At 31.5% G+C, this 24,336-nt stretch overlaps 1 non-coding gene across 1 annotated transcript; it reads right to left on the bottom strand.

Annotated features, from left to right (window-relative positions):
• Positions 1-17,240: 17,240 nt before the first annotated feature.
• On the bottom strand, positions 17,241-17,347 carry LOC139895113 (small nucleolar RNA R71). The gene has a single exon (XR_011775579.1). It is a non-coding gene; the product is annotated as a small nucleolar RNA R71 (small nucleolar RNA).
• Positions 17,348-24,336: the final 6,989 nt, after the last annotated feature.

Below are 24,336 nucleotides of genomic sequence, written 5' to 3'. Positions count from 1 at the left end.
ACAATGGTAGATTGATATATGTAATATATATATGGTTTCTATACATAATTATTATATGTATATAAATATGTATATAATATATAAATTGTATAAATATTAAATATTCAATATATATAATATATAGTTATTACATAATGTATAATATTAAATACAAGTTACAATATAATGACTATAGTAATATTATTATTACTTTCATTATTAATATTAACATTAATATTGAAGTTGATACATGAAATATAATGTTATTATTATTATTATTTTTATAATTAATAAAATTATTACTATCATAATTATTATTATGATTATCATAAATCATTATTATTAATATTAGTATAATCAGACTTAGTATTTCCATGTCATTATTATAAATATCATTATTTTCTTTATTTACAGTATTATTATATTATTATTAATAATATTTATGTATTATTATTATTTATTTTTAATAGAGCTATTATCATTAATATTAAATGTACTATTATTTATATTTATATTAAAAAGTCTTCATTCATACAGATAATCACGCGTAATTTTTTTTTTGTTTTCATCTGCTTTGGATTTCTTCTTGCTACTAGACCCGTGAACTTGTGTCAACCACTCCCAAATTTTTTTTTCTTTCTTCGATTTCTATTATTTGGAAGGATTATATGTGACTGACTATCATTACATTGAAGAGAAAGAAAAATCCATGTTGAATTGAAGAACACCACTTTTATTTTTTTTTCCTCTGCACGAGCTTTTTTTTTTCTTTCTATAATTCGATTTCGAATAAAATTCAAAAATCCTTGAATGTGGTCTTGTTAGGAATCAGGTACTTAATCTTTCTGCAAAATCTTGTGCTTCAATTCTTTCAAACGACTTCAAATTTTGGAGTCAAAATTTATTTTTCAAAAAGTCAACCATTTGAACAAAGATCAAATTCGAGTTTATTTTTGATGTTTCGAGTTAATTAACGATTCCATTAGTTTCTATATACGATTACCAAACTATTTTATGTTATAACCAAAGTCTATTACGCGTTCGAAATTGAAAATCATTTTTTTTTCTTGATATAGCCACGGCAGGCAGTAGCTTGGTTCTTCTTTTTATTTTTATTTTTTTTATTTACAAACTATAGTTTTTGGTGTTGGATTTGGAATCATAAATTCAAATCTCCTTTGTTTGTTGTTATGATTTTGAGTATGTTCGATTTTAATTGCTTATGAAGATGATGACACAAGATTCGGGTTATAAATTTTCGGGCGAAATATATTTCAGGAAAGACAGAAGTGGTTCTATGGTTAAGAGTGTTAGTGTGTGGGTGAGAGGTCTCGAGTTCGAGTCCCGTATCAAGCATTTCTTTTTGGAAAATCAATTTAGAAGGGTATACAATTTTAATTCTCATTTCCATTTTTATTATTATTATTATTATTATTATTATTATTATTATTATTATTATTATTATTATTATTATTATTATTATTATTGTTATTATGATTATTATCGTGATTTTATTTATGATATGAAAATATGCCTAATTTATGGAAGAATAAAATGTATATGGTTAAGGTTATGATTTTATTATAACTATGAATATACAGGTTTAATAATATGGTTAAGATTTTATATATACATATATATATATATATATATATATATATATATATATATATATATATATATATATATATATATATATATATATATATATATATATATATATATATATATATATATATATATATATATATATATATATATATATATATATATATATATATATATATATAAATTTTGGATATCAATATTATTAAGAAAATTATTAAAATCTTAACTAAAGTACGTTTTAAGAGAATTGATATAATTAATATTGTCATAAGTTATTTTAATACAACTTAGTATTAAGTATCAATATTATTACTAATATTAGTATTATCATAATTATTAATTACAAACAAATAATCCCCATATAAAAATATATTTAATTTAACTCTATTAACAATTATGTATATAAAATGAAAATATATAAATAATAAAACTTATAAATTATTAATTATATAAATTACATTACTAATAATAAAATATAAATTTAATCGATGAAGATTATATGTATTAATGAATATACAAATGATATAGGTTCGTGAATTCGAGGCCAACCCTGCATTGTTCAGTTTGTCTAATGTTGTCATATGTATTTTTACTATCAAATACATTAGGTGAGTTTCATTACTCCCTTTTTAAATGCTTTTGCAATATATATTTTTGGGACTGAGAATACATGCGCTACTTTTATAACTGTTTTACGAAATAGACACAAGTAATCGAAACTACGTTATATGGTTGAATTATCGAAATCGAATATGCCCCTTTTTATTAAGTCTGGTAATCTAAGAATTAGGGAACAGACACCCTAATTGACGCGAATTCTAAAGATAGATCTATCGGGCCCAACAAGCCCCATCCAAAGTACTGGATGCTTTAGTACTTCGAAATTTATATCATGTCCGAAGGAGGATCCCGGAATGATGGGGATATTCTTATATGTATATTGTGAATGTCGGTTACCAGGTGTTCAATCCATATGAATGATATTTTTGTCTCTATGCATGGGACGTATGTTTATGAGAAATAGAAATATGAAATCTTGTGGTCTATTAAAATTATGAAATGATTATTTATGTTAAACTAATGAACTCACCAACCTTTTGGTTGACACTTGAAAGCATGTTTATTCTCAGGTATGAAAGAAATCTTCCGCTGTGCATTTGCTCATTTTAGAGACATTACTTGGAGTCATTCATGACATATTTCAAAAGACGTTGCATTCGAGTCGTTGAGTTCATCAAGATTATTATTAAGTCATTTATAGTTTAGATATATTATGAAATGGTATGCGTGTCGTAAATTTTCAATGTAAATGAAAGTTTGTCTTTAAAAACGAATGCAATGTTTGTAAAATGTATTATTTAGAGGTCAAGAACCTCGCGATGTAATCAACTAATGTGAATCGTTTATAATCGATGTGGACTTTCTCCGGATGGATTAGGACGGGTCCTTTCAGTTGGTATCAGAGCGGTGGTCTTAGCGAACCAGGTCTTGCATTAGTATGTCTAACTGATAGCCGTTAGGATGCATTAGTGAGTCTGGACTTCGACCGTGTCTGCATGTCAAAAGTTTTGCTTATCATTTTTGTCGGAAATCATCTGCTTATCATCCTTAGAAAATTACCTGCACATTATTCTTAGTCTAGACATATCATATTGCAATGATTGCATGAATAGTGTATAGACAAAATTCATATCTTAGCGTATCTGTTATTGTTACCTTTGCCTGACAGATTCCGTAGATTCCTCTGTAACTTATGGGATTTTCGTATTATATATGCATATGTAAATTATGTATGGCAGAGTACTAATCTACATCCTATAATCTATTTATTATCGAAAATCTTTCATCTGATTGTACGAGATGAATCCCTCAACCAGTTCTAGTTCCTCAAATTTCGATAGCTATTCCGATAGTTATTCCGACAGCTATTCCGACATGGATATTCACTCGAGCTCCGAAAGCAGTGTTACCGGAATGAATCAACCAATCAGCCATCCCCAATTCATCTGATGGTTTCGTAGTCGACTAAATCAATGGAGACGAGAAGAAGGCGATCCTTTCCACTCACCAACCTGCACTCTTGGTGAAGAACCTGAAACACTTACCGGCGAACCTGTTCGTAACACCATTTTCTCTCTCATTTCTAGAGTATCTCGCCACGACTATATCAAAAGTCAGATTCAAAACCTTATTCATTCGCTCGTTCATACCGACAATCATCCCGGAGTAATAAAGTAAATGAGTTTCGCGCCCGAGTTGTAGCCTTGGAAAATATGGTGCAAAATGTACCAGCTTCAACAACATCAATGGCATCAGCTATACCACCAGCAACAACACAAACCACAACAACACACGCCTCAACATCACAATCGGCACCCCGAGCAGAATCATCGTTCTACATGACGTTCTGCATCATTTATCTTCGCTCAACATGGCGAATATGTAATCTCTAATGTTTTAGAGATTATACATTCTTGTTCTAACGTAAATCAAATGAGTTTAATATTATATTAACTCATTAAATCCATGATTGCATCTGAAGAAAATATATATACATGTATATTTTCATAAAGATTATAATTAAAAATTCTTTCGTACAAACTGTTAATGGTGAAAATATTTTAACGGGTAGGTAATACCCGAGGAATATTTAGATTTCACTTTAATAAGTTACACTGTACATTCGACGAAACTGATTCAACAGTAATTTACTATCCTACTTACATCCACCGATATACAAATCCGTTTACCACAGAATAACCATATTCATCCAATTTCATATTTGGATTTTGATTTATCAGAATCCAACAAGTGGCATAATGAAGAAAACATATGATAAAATAAAATTTGTTAGAAACAAACAAATTAACTATGAGGAATTTTGTTAAGAATCCACACAAACTGTTCCAAGCTAATTGTTCCTAGCTAACTGATTACATTTTATTTATCACAATTTAATTATCGCAATTTAATTATCGCAATTTACATTCTCGCAACTTTATTTATCGTCATTTAATTTCTGTTATTTTTTTTTCGCACTTTAAATATCAGGACACGTATACAAGGTTTTGACATATCATATCGACGCATATATATATATATATATATATATATATATATATATATATATATATATATATATATATATATATATATATATATATATATATATATATATATATATATATATATATATATATATATATATATATATTATTTGGAATAACCATAGACACTCTATATGCAGTAATGATCGAGTTCTCTATACAGGGTTGAGGTTGATTCTATAATAATATATATACTTTGAGTTGTGATCGAGTCTGAGACGTATACGGGTCACGACACGTATTAATTAATTCGAATGTTATATATTAAACTATATATGAATTATTGGACTATCAACTGTGGACTATCGACTGTGGACTAATATCATTGGACAATTAAAATGAATTAAAATATTGATTATAACATATGAAACTAAATAATTCTTCAAGTTTGCCACTTGATTTCATCTTAAACCTCATTGTATCTTGACAATTACAATCTGCATTCAAACCTTTCATGTTTCTTAAAAACACCTCAATCTAGAGGATGAACCAACCACAAATAATCTACGGAAGAGAAGATTGATGCACATAGCTATTCACCTGAGAAACTCTCGGCAACTGAGTAAACATTTAAAACGTAGCTATGCTAATTTCTTAGTGTTATTATTACCCAAAATAACTTTGCAATCCATTTCCAAATTAGCAAATTTTGTCACAGTTCCAGCAAGTCAACTTTGACTTTTCGTTCGAAACAACCTTATTATAACCTTGATTTATATGTGTGCTCTTTTATTGTTACCGGGGAACCTTTTATATTCCACCATATTAACAGCAGATGTACCAGCAATCTCGTCGCTCTTTGGTTTAAATCTCTCCGATAAATCACTATATTTATCTATTGAAGTCTCATCATGTACTCATCCGCATCTTGTAACTAGAACTGACATACCAATTACCGAGAATCAGCAATCAGTACTTTGAAAACTCACAGCATATCTACATTCACAGTTATATGTATAATTCATCTCTTAGAATTATGATCTTTCATCTGAAATCTTGAAAAGCACTCAGTCTACAAATCAATACTCTGAATGTTGAAAAAGCTGAATGAAGCAGCAGAAAACTGTAGATAACCGTAAACGACCTTAATCGTCGGAAGTTTGATGATAGAGAATAGTACGTTGGAAAAGCTCAGAAAAATTGTATCTGGAAAGCGAATTGAACTAACCACGAAGGAGACCAAGGACAAATACAAGGACCAAACCCTATATTCAAAGAATCCAGGTAATTCTAGATCCGATGAAATCTTTAGAGAATATCTTGCTCCGAAGTCATGTTAAAATCTTGCAGAAAATCTTTCTCCATCAACCATCGAACTTAGAAATTCCAAAATATCATCATCAATATCTTCGATATTTCCGAGAATATTTTCATAAATATTCTCGTCCGAAATTATATACCTCTTTGTGCTTCCTGTGTACCATTATATTGGAACATTCAATAGAAAATTTAGTACCAAAAAGCAGATTATACGAAATTATGAAGAAAGCCGTGGACAAATCACAAAGAATAAGTTTGACTTCAAAGAATCCAAATGATTCAATGTCTGTTAAAGTCTTTAGTGAATATCTTGCTCCTTACTCTAAACCCTTGCAGACAATAGTTTCTATCATCCTCTGATCTTAGATATTCCGAGATATCATCGTATCTTTCATTATAAATATCCTCCATATTTCTGAAGATATTTTTATAATTATTTTTATCTGAAATCATCAATCTTTTCATGTTATCAGTGTTACATCATATAGAAACTGTTAGTTTCTATATTATGTAAACTTTCGAGCTTAAAATATGAATGTTATTGAAGTAATGTTGGGAATTGATGCATGAGTTAGTATAATATAATGACACTTGATCAACGTGATTATATTACAGTAAGTCATGCTGAGTTTCTAAATGGGACATGATGATTCATAGATTATAACGTCAACATGTGTCATGTTACATAACTCTTTCATTCTGATTAACTTCCGAACATATCAAGAAAATATATTCTTGATAGTCCCATTTTTTTTCCCTTGAATTCTGGTAATTTGACAAGTTATATTGTGTTATTACCGTTTCTTTCTTAGAACATTAACAATGTTCATTCTGAAACTTATATCTGCGAATTCTGGATCATTACAAGAGACGCCAAATCGCAAGAAGAAGAAACGAAGGGACAAAGCTTTAAAATAGAAATTGGAGTATAAATCGCAGCAAATAGGAGGGAGTATTAACTGTGAATGACAATGATTATAGGAAACAGAATTGGGGACATTGAAATATAAGGGGAAATATAAAGCCCGATAACAACACATAAATTACAAACCGTGTGTATCAATGTTAACCGCAACATAAAGACACGGGAGAATTAAAAACATTATAACCCCAAGGGCGAAGTAGAAGAAAGCAGATTTCTCTGGTGGAAGTTGGAAAAGGAAAATGATTGTTATGATAGTAAGAATGAGGACAAGGATCAGAATTGGATTAAGCATTTTTCTTCTAAAATCGTTTGGATGTATGAACTAAGAAAGAAAGTATAGAAATGGTGAGAAGAATGGAACGGAAGAGCTTAATTTATAGTGGAGACATCAGACAGAGTAATCGAGGCAGATCACCGTATTTAATTATAGAGATATTAATCTCCTTATTCGCCGAAGAATCAAATCTTTTAGATTTCGAAGATTTTCTCTAAATCCCTTGAATTCCGGAATTCAACCAAGACAAGGTCAAAAGTTAAGATGCATCTTATTTTCTAAAATCAACCGTCACTACGTCACCGGTTAAGACGAACCTGCATTTACTCATTTCACTCTTTGGTGATAACTTCATTCGTACGCTTCGAGTAATCGAATTGTTTTATCTATATTACTCAATGATGATAAAACTCTATCTATCAACTCAATTTTCGTCATGAAAACATTTTATTTGTTAACCATGACCACTTTACTCAAATTTCGGGACGAAATTTCTTTAACGGGTAGGTACTGTGATGACCCGGGAAATTCCGACCAAATTTAAACTTAATCTTTATATGATTTCGATACGATAAGCAAAGTATGTAATGTTGAGTCTAAAAAAAAATTGAAACAATGTTCATATATTCAATTGACCTTCGACTGCTCTCGACGATTCACGAACAACTGATTATAAATAGATATGTAATATTATATATGTATATGTATATATATTATAAACTGAAATATATTATTAAAATGTTATACGATTTAGTTGTTGAAATTATAAATATAAATAGTTTATGATTTAAAAATATAAATTGTTAGGTAAGAAATATATACATAATATTTCAAATCATATTAAAAACTTTGAACACAGTATTTAGAGATACTAGTTTTATTTTTCTCAGCGAACTTAATAACGAATAAATGAATATTAACAATGGTAGATTGATATATGTAATATATATATGGTTTCTATACATAATTATTATATGTATATAAATATGTATATAATATATAAATTGTATAAATATTAAATATTCAATATATATAATATATAGTTATTACATAATGTATAATATTAAATACAAGTTACAATATAATGACTATAGTAATATTATTATTACTTTCATTATTAATATTAACATTAATATTGAAGTTGATACATGAAATATAATGTTATTATTATTATTATTTTTATCATTAATAAAATTATTACTATCATAATTATTATTATGATTATCATAAATCATTATTATTAATATTAGTATAATCAGACTTAGTATTTCCATGTCATTATTATAAATATCATTATTTTCTTTATTTACAGTATTATTATATTATTATTAATAATATTTATGTATTATTATTATTTATTTTTAATAGAGCTATTATCATTAATATTAAATGTACTATTATTTATATTTTTATTAAAAAGTCTTCATTCATACAGATAATCACGCGTAATTTTTTTTTTGTTTTCATCTGCTTTGGATTTCTTCTTGCTACTAGACCCGTGAACTTGTGTCAACCACTCCCAAATTTTTTTTTCTTTCTTCGATTTCTATTATTTGGAAGGATTATATGTGACTGACTATCATTACATTGAAGAGAAAGAAAAATCCATGTTGAATTGAAGAACACCACTTTTATTTTTTTTCCTCTGCACGAGCTTTTTTTTTTCTTTCTATAATTCGATTTCGAATAAAATTCAAAAATCCTTGAATGTGGTCTTGTTAGGAATCAGGTACTTAATCTTTCTGCAAAATCTTGTGCTTCAATTCTTTCAAATGACTTCAAATTTTGGAGTCAAAATTTATTTTTCAAAAAGTCAACCATTTGAACAAAGATCAAATTCGAGTTTATTTTTGATGTTTCGAGTTAATTAACGATTCCATTAGTTTCTATATACGATTACCAAACTATTTTATGTTATAACCAAAGTCTATTACGCGTTCGAAATTGAAAATCATTTTTTTTCTTGATATAGCGATGGCAGGCAGTAGCCTGGTTCTTCTTTTTATTTTTATTTTTTTTATTTACAAACTATAGTTTTTGGTGTTGGATTTGGAATCATAAATTCAAATCTCCTTTGTTTGTTGTTATGATTTTGAGTATGTTCGATTTTAATTGCTTATGAAGATGATGACACAAGATTCGGGTTATAAATTTTCGGGCGAAATATATTTCAGGAAAGACAGAAGTGGTTCTATGGTTAAGAGTGTTAGTGTGTGGGTGAGAGGTCTCGAGTTCGAGTCCCGTATCAAGCATTTCTTTTTGGAAAATCAATTTAGAAGGGTATACACTTTTAATTCTCATTTCCATTTTTATTATTATTATTATTATTATTATTATTATTATTATTATTATTATTATTATTATTATTATTATTATTATTATTATTATTATTATTATTATTATTATTATTATTATTATTATTATTATTATTATTGTTATTATGATTATTATCGTGATTTTATTTATGATATGAAAATATGCCTAATTTATGGAAGAATAAAATGTATATGGTTAAGGTTATGATTATTATAACTATGAATATACAGGTTTAATAATATGGTTAAAATTTTATATATATATATATATATATATATATATATATATATATATATATATATATATATATATATATATATATATATATATATATATATATATATAAATTTTGGATATCAATATTATTAAGAAAATTATTAAAATCTTAACTAAAGTACGTTTTAAGAGAATTGATATAATTAATATTGTCATAAGTTATTTTAATACAACTTAGTATTAAGTATCAATATTATTACTAATATTAGTATTATCATAATTATTAATTACAAACAAATAATCCCCATATAAAAATATATTTAATTTAACTCTATTAACAATTATGTATATAAAATGAAAATATATAAATAATAAAACTTATAAATTATTAATTATATAAATTACATTACTAATAATAAAATATAAATTTAATCGATGAAGATTATATGTATTAATGAATATACAAATGATATAGGTTCGTGAATCCGAGGCCAACCCTGCATTGTTCAGTTTGTCTAATGTTGTCATATGTATTTTTACTACAAAATACATTAGGTGAGTTTCATTACTCCCTTTTTAAATGCTTTTGCAATATATATTTTTGGGACTGAGAATACATGCGCTACTTTTATAACTGTTTTACGAAATAGACACAAGTAATCGAAACTACGTTATATGGTTGAATTATCGAAATCGAATATGCCCCTTTTTATTAAGTCTGGTAATCTAAGAATTAGGGAACAGACACCCTAATTGACGCGAATTCTAAAGATAGATCTATCGGGCCCAACAAGCCCCATCCAAAGTACCGGATGCTTTAGTACTTCGAAATTTATATCATGTCCGAAGGAGGATCCCGGAATGATGGGGATATTCTTATATGTATATTGTGAATGTCGGTTACCAGGTGTTCAATCCATATGAATGATATTTTTGTCTCTATGCATGGGACGTATGTTTATGAGAAATAGAAATATGAAATCTTGTGGTCTATTAAAATTATGAAATGATTATTTATGTTAAACTAATGAACTCACCAACCTTTTGGTTGACACTTGAAAGCATGTTTATTCTCAGGTATGAAAGAAATCTTCCGCTGTGCATTTGCTCATTTTAGAGACATTACTTGGAGTCATTCATGACATATTTCAAAAGACGTTGCATTCGAGTCGTTGAGTTCATCAAGATTATTATTAAGTCATTTATAGTTTAGATATATTATGAAATGGTATGCGTGTCGTAAATTTTCAATGTAAATGAAAGTTTGTCTTTAAAAACGAATGCAATGTTTGTAAAATGTATTATTTAGAGGTCAAGAACCTCGCGATGTAATCAACTAATGTGAATCGTTTATAATCGATGTGGACTTTGTCCGGATGGATTAGGACGGGTCCTTTCATCCCACCTGGCAGATATCGACTTATGACAACCGGCCGGGCAGATCCACCTTCAGATGATTCATACGATTCATCATCCGACGACACCAGCGAGGAGGATTTCGAGGAGGATTCCGAGGATGATTCCGAGGAGGACCCTGAGAAGGAGCCCGTGCAGCCGCCCTCTACCCCGCCGAAGAAGCGGTATCGTTTCGATGGTACTGTTATCCCAGGGATTAACGGAGGTAGACCGTTCGTGGACGCACGTGGACAGTTGGTTAGGGTTACCGCCCGTAAGCGGGTTATGCCATATCCTGCTGATCCATTCGTGCGTAAGGCCGCTCGTTATGCGCCTTCTACTTCTGGCACTGCACCGTCTGCACCACCGGCGCCATCTGCACCATCTGCACCACCTGCCCCACCAGCGTCTCCCATCGTCGAGGAGTTGACGAGGGAAGTGCATACCCTCCTTGCTCGGGTGACTGAGCTCGAGGACCAGATGACCCACCTGATGAACATCATTTACCCACCATCACCATAGGGCAGTTGTATTAGATTTCATTATGTAATCCCGTTGGTAGTTTAAAGTTTTACTCATGTATTGTATGAACCTTATGCGGATGTGTGCAACTTTCTTATTAGTAAATGGAACTTAATGTTGTTTAATTATTGTACGATGTTTATTTAAGTTATTGCATGTTGGCTTTTGTGCAATCTGCTGCTGTTTGCCATGCTTAGTTGTCGTGTTTTGTGTTGATTCCATATTGGTTACCACATGCTATAATATTATGACTTATTGAATGTTGGATTTTGACTTAAGTCGAAATTTTGTTTAGAAGATCAATGTAAAATGGAAGAGTTCCAAGGGAAACGCCCACAGCGGCACAGATTGAGGAAATGATAACTGCTCGAGTAGCCGCAGAAATGGCGAATGTCAACCCCCAAGCTCCACCGGCTAACCAGAACATTCAGAACGGGTGCACCTACAAGGAATTTTAGAGCTGCAAGCCCCACAATTTCAGTGGTACTGAGGGGCCGGTTGGATTAACGAGATAGTATGAAAAGTTGGAAGCTGTTTTCCGTGTGAGTAACTGTTCCGAAGCAAAAAAAAACTAAGTACGCCTCCTGCACATTGTCGAACGGCGCTTTAACCTGGTGGAACACACTTGCTCAGGCTAAGGGAATTGACGAGGCTTATGCTACAACATGGGAGGAGTTTAAAAGTGCTATGATCGAGGAGTACTGCCCCAGAACTGAAATTCAGAAGATGGAAGCGGAGTTTTGGGAACTGAAAGTTGTAGGGACTGATCTTGATAGCTATAACCGCAGGTACTTGGAGTTAGCTTTGATGTGCCCCACGATGGTTACCCTTGAATTTAAGCGAATGGAACGGTATTTGTGGGGACTTCCCAAGACCATTCAGGGAAATGTTACCTCTTCGAAACCGGCAGATGTCCCGAAAGCTATGCACATGGCGTACACCCTGATGAACCAGATCACCCGCAAGGAACCAGAGAAACCAAAATCAGAATCAGGAGCTAGTAATGAGAAGCGTAAGTGGGAAGGAAACAAAGGAAAGGTCTTTGATCAAAACTCAGCTAAGAGGCATGAGAGTTTTAAGGGAAACAACGACTGGAGAAACCCCAACCCGAACCCTAGCTCGAACCCTAACTACAAGGGTAGTCTCCCGCAGTACAAGAGATGCTACAAGCATCATACTGGGTACTGCAACGTGGTATGTGAAAAGTGTAAGAGGACTGGGCACATTGGCAAAGATTGCAAGATCACTACCCCAGCTGTGAAGACAAACCCTACTGGACCAAGAAAGTGTTTTGAGTGCGGTCAACAGGGCCACTTCAAGAATGAATGCCCGAACAAGAAGAAGGATGGCGGGCCAGCATGTGGAAGGGTTTTCAACATGCAGGGATGCCCGTGAGGATCCTGACTTGGTCACAGGTACATTCACTATCAATAACCTATTTGCTTCTGTCTTATTTGATACCGGTGCCGATAGGAGTTATGTATGTAGACATTTTTGTTCTAAGATAGACTGGTCGTTAGTACCTTTAGACGAGAGTATTCTTGTTGAAGTAGCCAATGGGAAACTTGAGAAAGCTGACCAAATTGGCCGAGGGGTATAATAAACCTAGTTGGTGTGAATTTTGAGATTGATTTGATACCCATCAAGTTGGGGAGTTTCGATGTGATTGTTGGTATGGACTGGTTGTCCAAAGTAAGAGCTGATAGTGCTCTAAATGAACATATATTTAGCATCAATATCCTTCCAATATGTAAAGCTTTTAGTTACTATTGTTCTATTTTTATGTAATAATCGTTTAAATAAATAAGTTCGAAGACAAAAGAAGAAAACGAAGATTTGAAGACGTAAACGTCCAAAAAGCTCAAATGTACAAGATACAATCCAAGTGGTTCAATTTATTGATGAGAAACGTCTAAAAATTACAAGAGTACAAGTCGCGAAATGCAAAGTACAAGATATCTAAGCGTACGAAAAGGGGTTCGAAAATCCGGAACCGAGACATAAATCGAGTATCAACGTACGAGACAACGGACCTAAAAGTACAAGTCAACTATGCACAAGAATATAATATAATATATATATATAATTATATAAATTATATATATATTATATTTATATATTAAAAAATTCAGCAGCCCACGTTTAACTCAATTTGATGAGTTGGATTCTGAACCTCCGCGATCGTGGAGCTGCAAAGGGTAAAACCTCCACGATCAAAATCTGCCTATAAAAGGCACAAGCTTTTGCCGAATCCATTACACCTTTTTCCAATCTCTCAATCTCTATATGTAATATATTTATATTATAATTTTAATTTTAATTTAAGATTAATAATAAATTAGGGTTTAGTTGGGTTATTGTAAGAAATATTTTACGGGTTTTAAAGTCGGAGTTCTGTCCGTGTAACGCTACGCGATTAATAACCACTGTAAGCTATGTTCTTCCTTTTTAAATTAATGTCTCGTAGCTAAGTTATTATTATGCTTATTTGAGCTGAAGTAATCGTGATGTTGGACTAAATATTTAAGACGGGTTTATTGGATTTTGTACCATAATTTGGGTTTGGATAAAAGACCGACACTTGTGGACATTGGACTATGGACTATTAATAGATGGGAGGTATTGTCTAATCAAATGACAACTCATTAGAATCTGTAGAACCTATCTTCAAATTAGTTAATCTAATAATTACTAAATGATTATGCATGTCCTATTTAGTGACGTTTATACGACATCTTTTACGATCATTTAATTAATTATTCGGGTTGGGTAATTGATTATTCAAACTGATCAAGTGGGTAAATTAATGTTCATATCTTATTAAAACAGGGGTGGATTACATACAAGGGTAATTGGTGTAATTGTTAACAAAGTATTAAAACCTTGGATTGCACGCAGTCGATAACCTAGTGTAATTATTAACAAAGTATTAAAACCTTGTTACAGTTCGAATCCCTAATTAGTTGGAATATTTGACTTCGGAAATAAGGTTAATTTGACGAGCATTTAATAATTATGACCGATGGACTATTATGGACAAAAACCAGATAGGTATCAAATAAACCAGGACAAAGGATAATTAACCCGGGTAACAATTAATTAAAATCAAAACGTCAAACATCATGATTACGGAAGTTTAAATAAGCATAATACTTTTATTTCATATTTCATCGTACCTTTATTTACTGTCATTTTAATTACTGCAATTTACTTTATCGCAATTTAAATTCTGTCATTTATATTATCGTCATTTATCTTTACGCTTTATTTAAAATCGACAAACCGGTCATTAAACGGTAAAACCCCCCTTTTATAATAATAATAATAATACTACTATATTACTAATATATATATATATATATATATATATATATATATATATATATATATATATATATATATATATATATATATATATATATATATATACAAATATAATTGTTTAAAAATATAATGTACGCAATAAGCCGTGTCCCTGTGGAACGAACCAGACTTACTAAAAACTACACTACTCTACGATTATGTACAATGCCTATAGTGTTGTAGCAAGGTTTAAGTATATCTCATCTATATAAATAAATAAAACTTGTGTAAATTATATCGTATTTCGTAATAAAAATAATAGTATTTCGTATAATCCGCTGCACATAACAAGTTTTTGGCGCCGCTGTCGGGGACTCGGTGAGAAACACTATATTTTTATCTCTAATTTTGTAAAAATATTTTGTATTATTAATAAGTGTAAAAAAAATTAAAAATAAGAAAAGAATAAAAAATATATTTTTAAGAATTTATCTTTAAAAGTATTTTTATTAAATTTTTAAAATATAAATTTATTTTTATTTTCTAACTATTATTTTATAAAACTAAAAAAATCAAATAAATATAATATAAAAAAATTCGAACTGGGCCAGTTAAATTTCAAAGCCCGATTCAGTTTTTAATTAAATTAAACTGGGCTGAGTCTGCTTTTGGCCCAACAGCCGAACCCAACACCATTAAACTCCGTAGTCGTGGAGTCTCTCTGGCACAAAACACCGCAGTCACGAAGCATTCCCAAACTGACAACCTAGTACGCCATAATTACGGAATTTAGGGTTTATAATTAATTAATTAATTATAGTTAGGGTTTTAATTTAATAATAATTAGTTTTAGTTTTAATTCATTTTGTATTTTAAGTCTTAATTAGCTTTATTAATTTATAAATTAGTACCTTTTTAATAAATAATATAAAAATAATATTTTTATAAAAATTTTATTTTTATAACTTTAGTTTTATTTTTTTGTATCTTTTTATTCGTTTAAATCGTAATTTGTATATTTATCATTCGTAATTAGTTTAAGATTAGTTGTGCCGTAGTTATTTTATATTTCTAGATTTTTAGCTTTGCCGTAAAATCCCTTAAGTGTTTTTTCTTTAGATTAAGATTTAGGCGCTTTAAAATTTTGCGACACAGTTTTTAGATTTTAGTGCCTAATTAAGTTATTGCTGTTTTGGATATAGAATTCCTTTTAAGCTTTAATACCTTTAGACACAATCTTTAATTTTTAGTTTTTAGAACTTTTAAGTTTCGACGCTTTACTTTCTCATTATTATTTTTTTTGACTTTTTGTTTTTCGACGCTCGTTTTTCGACTTCTTATTTTTCGACGCACTTTTTCTTTCTCATTTCTACGCTCTAGTTTTTAGAACATAGAATTTTCAAAGTTTTCTTTAAATTTCGACGAAAAAATATTTTAAGCGGTTAAATTGATAGACATCCAAAATTTTCTGCTTCGTAGTAATAGTTGGATTTGTTAGTAGCTGAGTTGTGGATTTTCTGACTTAAAGGATCCTGGCTCCCTGCTGCATCTTTTGGCTATTCGAAACGTGGGCAAAAGCAGAAAAGTCTATTAATTTGATAACTTATATAATTTCTAATAGGATATTCAGTGAATGCACCGAGCAAAACGTTCACCACCTTTTATATGTTCACCACCTGTAACTCGATCAAGACATCTAGCCAATATTGTCGCCGTTGATTTTTCTTTAGTTACGTCATCTAGTCGACCAAGTACCCCAATTCAAATTTCCGATAATCCATTTTTTGAACCCGACCTCACAATTGAGAACCCGGAGGATATTCAAGGACAATTCCGAGATCCTGAACCACTAATTATTTCTCCTAAACCACAAATCATTCAACCAAAGATTGTAGAGGAAGAAACCATTAAATAAGAATCCTCTAGTGATTCAGATTCAACAAATTCAATCATGGAAAATCAGGAACCTCTAAGTATGGAAGACAGAATGAAAGCCACACGCACTGGCCAAGGTCATGCCATTATTAAGCCAGATGTTAATGCGCCAGATTATGAAATCAAAGGACAAATCCTACATATGGTAACTAATCAATGCCAATATAGTGGTACGCCAAAAGAAGATCCAAACGAACATCTTCGAACCGTTAATAGGATCTGTACTCTATTCAAAATCAGAGAAGTTGAGGATGAACAGATGTATCTCATGTTATTTTCCTGGACTTTAAAGGGAGAAGCCAAAGATTGGTTAGAATCTTTACCTGAAGGGGCGATTGACACATGGGATGTCTTAGTTGAAAATTTTCTTAAAAGATTCTTTCCGGCATCTAAAGCTGTGAGACTTCAAAGAGAAATTGTTACGCTCACACAAAAGCCAAATGAAACATTATATGAGGCGTGGGCAAGATTCAGAAAGTTGTTGAGAGGATGTCCTCAACGCGGTTTAGACACTTATCAAATAGTACAAATATTCTACCAAGGTGTCAACGTTGCTACACGAAAAGACATCGACACAGCAGTTGGTGGTTCCATTATGAAGAAAACCGCTACCGAAGCTCACAAGATAATTGATAACACAGCATCCCACTCACATGAGTGGCACCAAGAAAAAGATATTTTTCGTTCATCTAAAGCGGCTAGAGCCGATTCTAGCCATGACTTTGATTCCGTTTCCGCAAAAATAGATGCTTTCGAGAGACGAATGGAAAAGATGGCTAAAGATATTCACGCAATACGAATCAGTTGTGAGCAATGCTGTGGACCATACTTAACGAAAGATTGTCACATTGAACAAACGATGGAACAACGAGAGAATGTTTCCTATATGAACCAAAGGCCGGGAAATAATTATCAAAATAATTATCAACTGCCAAGGCCAAACTTTAATCGAAATCAAAACATTCTTTACAATCCAAATGGACCCAACAATAACTCGTATAACCAATAAGGTCTGAATAACCAACCAACTCAAAACAACACTTTCAATCAACAAAGACCTAGCTTGTATAAACCACCACAACAAACCGAAGAGAAAAAGCCAAATCTGGAAGAAATGATGTCAAAGCTAATGGAATCATAAACACAATTTATTACAACTCAAACCTAAACGAATGAGAGGTTTGATCAGTCATTAAGAACTCAACAAGCTTTCATTTTGAATCTAGAAAAACACGTAGGTACTCTTGCTAGCATGATGAGTGAGAGGGAACAAGGAAAGCTACCGAATAATACTGAAGTAAATCCTCGGAATGAGAATGTTAATATGGTGTCAACAAATTCTGAAAAACCAGCACCAGAAGATGAGAAGGTTTTAGATGTGAGTAACCATGAAGAAGTTACAACACCACCATCACCCGAGTATGTAAAGCCAGTGGTTGCACCATACAGACCACCCATCCCGTTTCCAAGAAAAGGAGTTGAGTATGAGCAAGTAATAGGTAATAAAGTTTGTGATACCTCTGGAAAGAAGAAGAAGAATAAGAAAGTGCTAGAAACAAAAACCATAGAAGTAAACCCGGTGAAGACAGTTCCACCGAAAATTCCACCCAAGGTGGGTGATCCGGGTGAATTTATTGTTCCTTGTCTACTTAGTGATTGTGTCATGTATGATGCACTAGCAGATTTAGGTGCGAGTGTGAGTGTTATGCCTCTTTCATTATATAAGAGATTAGGAGTAGGTGAGTTAAGTCCAACGGAGATGAGTGTTCGACTCTTTGATCAAAAAATTAGGCACCCAGTTGAAATTGCTGAAAACCTACCCGCTCAAGTGGGTAATTTAAACTTTCTAGTCGAATTTATTGTCATTGACATAGAAGAGGACCCAAACATTCCTCTAATTTTAGGTCGACCATTCTTAGCGTCCACCGGGGCGTTATTTGATGTAAGAGAGGGTAGAATGACACTTAATGATGGTGACAAATCGGTCACCTTTGTGATTCAAAAGTCTAAATCTCCACCAACTAAAACCGTTGAACCAACAAAAACGATTGGTAAGAAGCATATTGTTTTACCAACTCCAACGGTAGTGCTTAGCAATAATAAAATGCCTAAGTATGGGGAAGATGAAGTAACACCTAATGATGACTTGATAACAAAGAACCCCGTTGTTGATACAAAATTACATGATCCCATTATTAACAGTTCAATGAAGAAACTTATTAAACGGATTCGCGATGCTAGAACCAAGGGGAACTTTAAGTTATGTAACCGGTTAGTATCCAATCTATCGCCTAAAAAAAAGGCAAAACTAGTTGAATTTGTAGATATTACACAGGAATCCGACCAATGGCTTAAAGCAAAAGTAACAGATATGCAAGTTGATTATGGTCCAAAAGAAATTGACGATGAAGTTAATCACAATTTCGACACCACAGCTACCTAAGTGTGGGGAGATTCAAATGTTCTAAAAAGAAAACGTTGTCTAGAGTTAGTTGTTCTGTTCTCGTGTAGTTTTGAGAATGGAATCCGATTGGTCTTTTCCACTAGCAGACACTAAAGAACTAGTTTTCTCCCCCATTCTGAATTTTTGTTTTGTAGGTTTTGTATGAAATTAATTTGCATTTTTAAAGTTAATTTTTGTGTGATTTTAAAAAACAAAAATTACTTTATTTCATTAAGTTTAAAAAATGATTTCTTAAATTCATCATAAGTTGAAGACTAGGTCATGGAACAGAAATTGCTTTACCCGAGGGCGGGGCGAAAAATTTTGTTATCATTATTTTTAATTTTATTGATCTAAAGTATATCAAAAAAATTAAAAAAACCCAAAAATCTTTGCTTTTAAAACAATCGCTTTAACGGCAAATTTTAAATTTTGTCGAGGGACGGACTAGGTAAACATACCGAAACTACCTAAAGTAAAAGGAAATAAAATTTTAAAAAATTATTCATTTAAATTATTTTAATAAATAAAGATTTTATAAAAAAAAAAGTAATAAAAATATGATGTATGTTTGTAGTTTATCTTATGTACAAAACAGGGTAAAATATCGCACTTTCAATGACTAACATTAAGTTCAGCAAAAGCTACTAATTTTAACGACAAGACGTAAAATATCAAATGTGATATAAAACAATATGTTTGCAAACTCGGTAATTTTAATCACTTTTCTACACTAATCACCCTCATGAATTTATAATTATAGTCTGATTTCATGCAAATGAGGGCATTGCAAGATCTTAAGTGTGTGGAAGGGTTATAAATTCTCTCGAGTTTACACTTGGTTTAATTGCCAAATTTTATGAAAAATTGAAAAAATTTTAACTAAATGAATTCAAAATCATGTTTATACATATTTGTGAACGATAAAACTAGGTGATAATACCAAAATTATTGTTACCTCGGAAAGGACATAAATTGAGAAACTACCCAAAACTCTTGAATTCATTTAAAATGGAATAAATGAGAATAAAAAGGCAAAAAAAAAAAAGCAAAGTGTGGGAAGAATTTACCAAGTTCTTTAAAAACATATATCACATATTTTGTACAGATTATTGCAGGTACTTTTGCTTTGGACTAAACTAATCAGTTTTACCCGATTTATTGTAATACCTTTGAAAGAATAGATAGATCTACACGATGAATCAATTCTATCATTAAAAGGAATTAAAGTCTTCCGAAAAAGACACGCGCTTCTTGATTTAGGTCAGGAATTTGTCGTCCAGACCAGCTGTAGGTTGACAAAAAATCTAGAAAAGTCATCTCTAAAATCAGCAGTAAATCCACGGACCTCAGCATCAAACAGAGTCGCCAAGTGGTCAGACTTATCCTAACCATGAGAGGATCTGTCTCGTAAAATCGGGAGGGTACCGTGCAAATTAGCTTGATAAGACTAATGAATCAGACCCCCAGAAAGGATAATCTCCTTAAAGATTAAAAATCAGCTTTTAAGACTGATATTTCTCAATCCTTGAGATTGACTTTAAAGATTGAGAATTACAAACTCATGGAATTCAATGATATCTAAACTCGAGCTTGAACGAGAAAATATTTTGATCAAAATTAAAACCGATTTGTTTTCTGAAACCTATTTTCAATGTGTTCATTACCATTGAACGTAAAATCCTGAGAATTCATCAGAATTCATTAGGTCACTTGAACCAAATCGGGTGTCAACCGTAAGAACGGTGGTTGCATAGCATGGTCGAAGACAGGACCTTGTGCCAGACCGAAAAATTATAGGGTGATCTTTACTATTGCTCCTACAAAGGATAGTAATTGCATCCGACACATTGTGGACCATGAACAAATTCATGTCATTAGACATTGCCTTAACAATTGCTTGTTCATCGCTTTCCTTTACAACAGGACGATAGTTTACCGAAAGGTAATATATGGAGCAAGTATACTGGACGTGTGCTTTCCTAATACAAGGTTAGCAAGTGGGTGACACAAAACCGCAAGTTTTGAGCTAAAATTTTCAAATCTGAAACCCACAAAACCCACAAAACCCACAAAAACAATTTACAAACACCGGTGAAGGGTTATTCCGAAAACTTGTCTAGGGTAAAAACTAGCTTAAATTTTCAAAAGATCAAAAGTTTTCATAAAGTTCCAATTTCCTTAAGGATCTAAATTTCCATAGTCACGTGGGACTTTAAACCGCTTTTCAAATGTGCACTTTGCTTTGGAAACCGAAAGTAAATCGGCTATTTGATTGCAAGTGTCGTTGACCTGAACCCGAGGCAACTGTGGATGGCACACCCACTTTTAACCATGGTTCTATCATTAGTATCATTGTTCATACCGCTATATCAAAATCACTGATGTATAAAGTGTGAGAATAAAAAAGGGATTCGAGTGAAGTGTGATTTAATTTCAAATTCTGTGTTGCTTGAGGATAAGCAACGTTCAAGTGTGGGGATATTTGATAGTGCTCTAAATGAACATATATTTAGCATCAATATCCTTCCAATATGTAAAGCTTTTAGTTACTATTGTTCTATTTTTATGTAATAATCGTTTAAATAAATAAGTGCGAAGACAAAAGAAGAAAACAAAGATTTGAAGACGTAAACGTCCAAAAAGCTCAAATGTACAAGATACAATCCAAGTGGTTCAATTTATTGATGAGAAACGTCTAAAAAATACAAGAGTACAAGTCGTGAAATGCAAAGTACAAGATATCTAAGCGTACGAAAAGGCGTTCGAAAATTCGGAACCGAGACATAAACCGAGTATCAATCTACGAAACAACGGACCTAAAAGTACAAGTCAACTATGCACAAGAATATAATATAATATATATATAATTATATATATATTATATTTATATATTAAAAAATTTAGCAGCCCACGTTTAACTCAATTTGATGAGCTGGATTCTGAACCTCCGCGATCGTGGAGCTGCAAAGGGTAAAACCTCCACGATCCCAGAGAAGCCAAATTCAAAATCTGCCTATAAAAGGCACAAGCTTCTGCCGAATCCATTACACCTTTTTCCAATCTCTCAATCTCTATATGTAATATATTTATATTATAATTTTAATTTTAATAAATTAATAATAAATTATGGTTTAGTTGGGTTATTGTAAGAAATATTTTACGGGTTTTAAAGTCGGAGTTCTGTCCGTGTAACGCTACGCGATTAATAACCACTGTAAGCTATGTTCTTCCTTTTTAAATTAATGTCTCGTAACTAAGTTATTATTATGCTTATTTGAGCCAAAGTAATCGTGATATTGGACTAAATATTTAAGACGGAGTTATTGGATTTTGTACCATAATTTGGGTTTGGATAAAAGACCGACACTTGTGGACATTGGACTATGGATTATTAATAGATGGGGGGGTATTGTCTAATCGAATGACAACTCATTAGAATCTGTCGAATCTATCTTCAAATTAGTTAAACTAATAATTATTAAATGATTATGCATGTCCTATTTAGTGACGTTTATACGACATCTTTTACGATCATTTAATTAATTATTCGGGTTGGGTAATTGATTATTCAAACTGATCAAGTGGGTAAATTAATGTTCATATCTTATTAAAACAGGGGTGGATTACATACAAGGGTAATTGGTGTAATTGTTAACAAAGTATTAAAACCTTGGATTGCACGCAGTCGATAACCCGGTGTAATTATTAACAAAGTATTAAAACCTTGTTACAGTTCGAATCCATAATTAGTTGGAATATTTGACTTCGGGAATAAGGTTAATTTGGCGAGCATTTTATAATTATGACCGATGGACTATTATGGACAAAAACCAGATAGGTATCAAATAAACCAGGACAAAGGACAATTAACCCGGGTAACAATTAATTAAAATCAAAACGTCAAACATCATGCTTACGAAAGTTTAAATAAGCATAATACTTTTATTTCATATTTCATCGTACCTTTATTTACGGTCATTTTAATTACTGCAATTTACTTTATAGCAATTTAAATTTTGTCATTTATATTATCGTCATTTATCTTTACGCTTTATTTAAAATCGACAAACTGGTTATTAAACGGTAAAACTTCCCTTTTATAATAATAATAATACTACTATATATATATATATATATATATATATATATATATATATATATATATATATATATATACATACATATATATATATATATACATATATATATATATATATATTTATACAAATATAATTGTTTAAAAATATATTGTACGCAATAAGCCGTCTCCCTGTGGAACGAACCAGACTTACTAAAAACTACACTACTCTACGATTAGGTACACTTCCTATAGTGTTGTAGCAAGGTTTAAGTATATCTTATCTATATAAATAAATAAAACTTGTGTAAATTGTATCGTATTTCGTAATAAAAATAATATTATTTCGTATAATCCGCTGCACACATCAAGAGCAGAAGTTGTTTGTGGGGAGAAGATTATCCATATACCTCGCGAAGACGATGTGCCATTAATTGTATACGGAGAGAAAGGTAGCCCAAAATTGAACCTTATTAGTTGCATGAAGGCACAGAAAGTAATGAGGAAAGGACGTTTTGCTATTTTAGCACATGTGAAGAGGTTAGAAACCGAGGAGAAGAGCGTTGATGATGTACGAATTATGAATGAATTTCCCGACGTCTTTCCAGAAGAGTTACCTGGATTACCGCCGCCGCGATCAGTGGAATTCCATATTGATCTAGTACCAGGAGCTGCACCTGTAGCTCGCGCACCTTATCGACTTGCACCTTCTGAAATGCAAGAGTTGCAGAGTTAACTACAGGAATTGTTAGACCGTGGATTTATCCTACCAAGCTCTTCGCCTTGGGGCGCTCCTGTTTTTTTCGTAAAGAAGAAGGACGGATCTTTCCGCATGTGTATCGACTATCGCGAACTCAACAAATTGACGATCAAGAATTGATATCCCCTTCCCAGAATTGACGATCTTTTCAATCAGCTGCAAGGATCAAGCGTTTACTTTAAGATCGATTTGTGATCCGGTTACCACCAGTT

This window comes from Rutidosis leptorrhynchoides, chromosome 2 (assembly GCF_046630445.1).
Source record: "Rutidosis leptorrhynchoides isolate AG116_Rl617_1_P2 chromosome 2, CSIRO_AGI_Rlap_v1, whole genome shotgun sequence".
NCBI lineage: Eukaryota > Viridiplantae > Streptophyta > Magnoliopsida > Asterales > Asteraceae > Rutidosis > Rutidosis leptorrhynchoides.
This window is presented reverse-complemented; position numbering and strand designations above follow the sequence as displayed.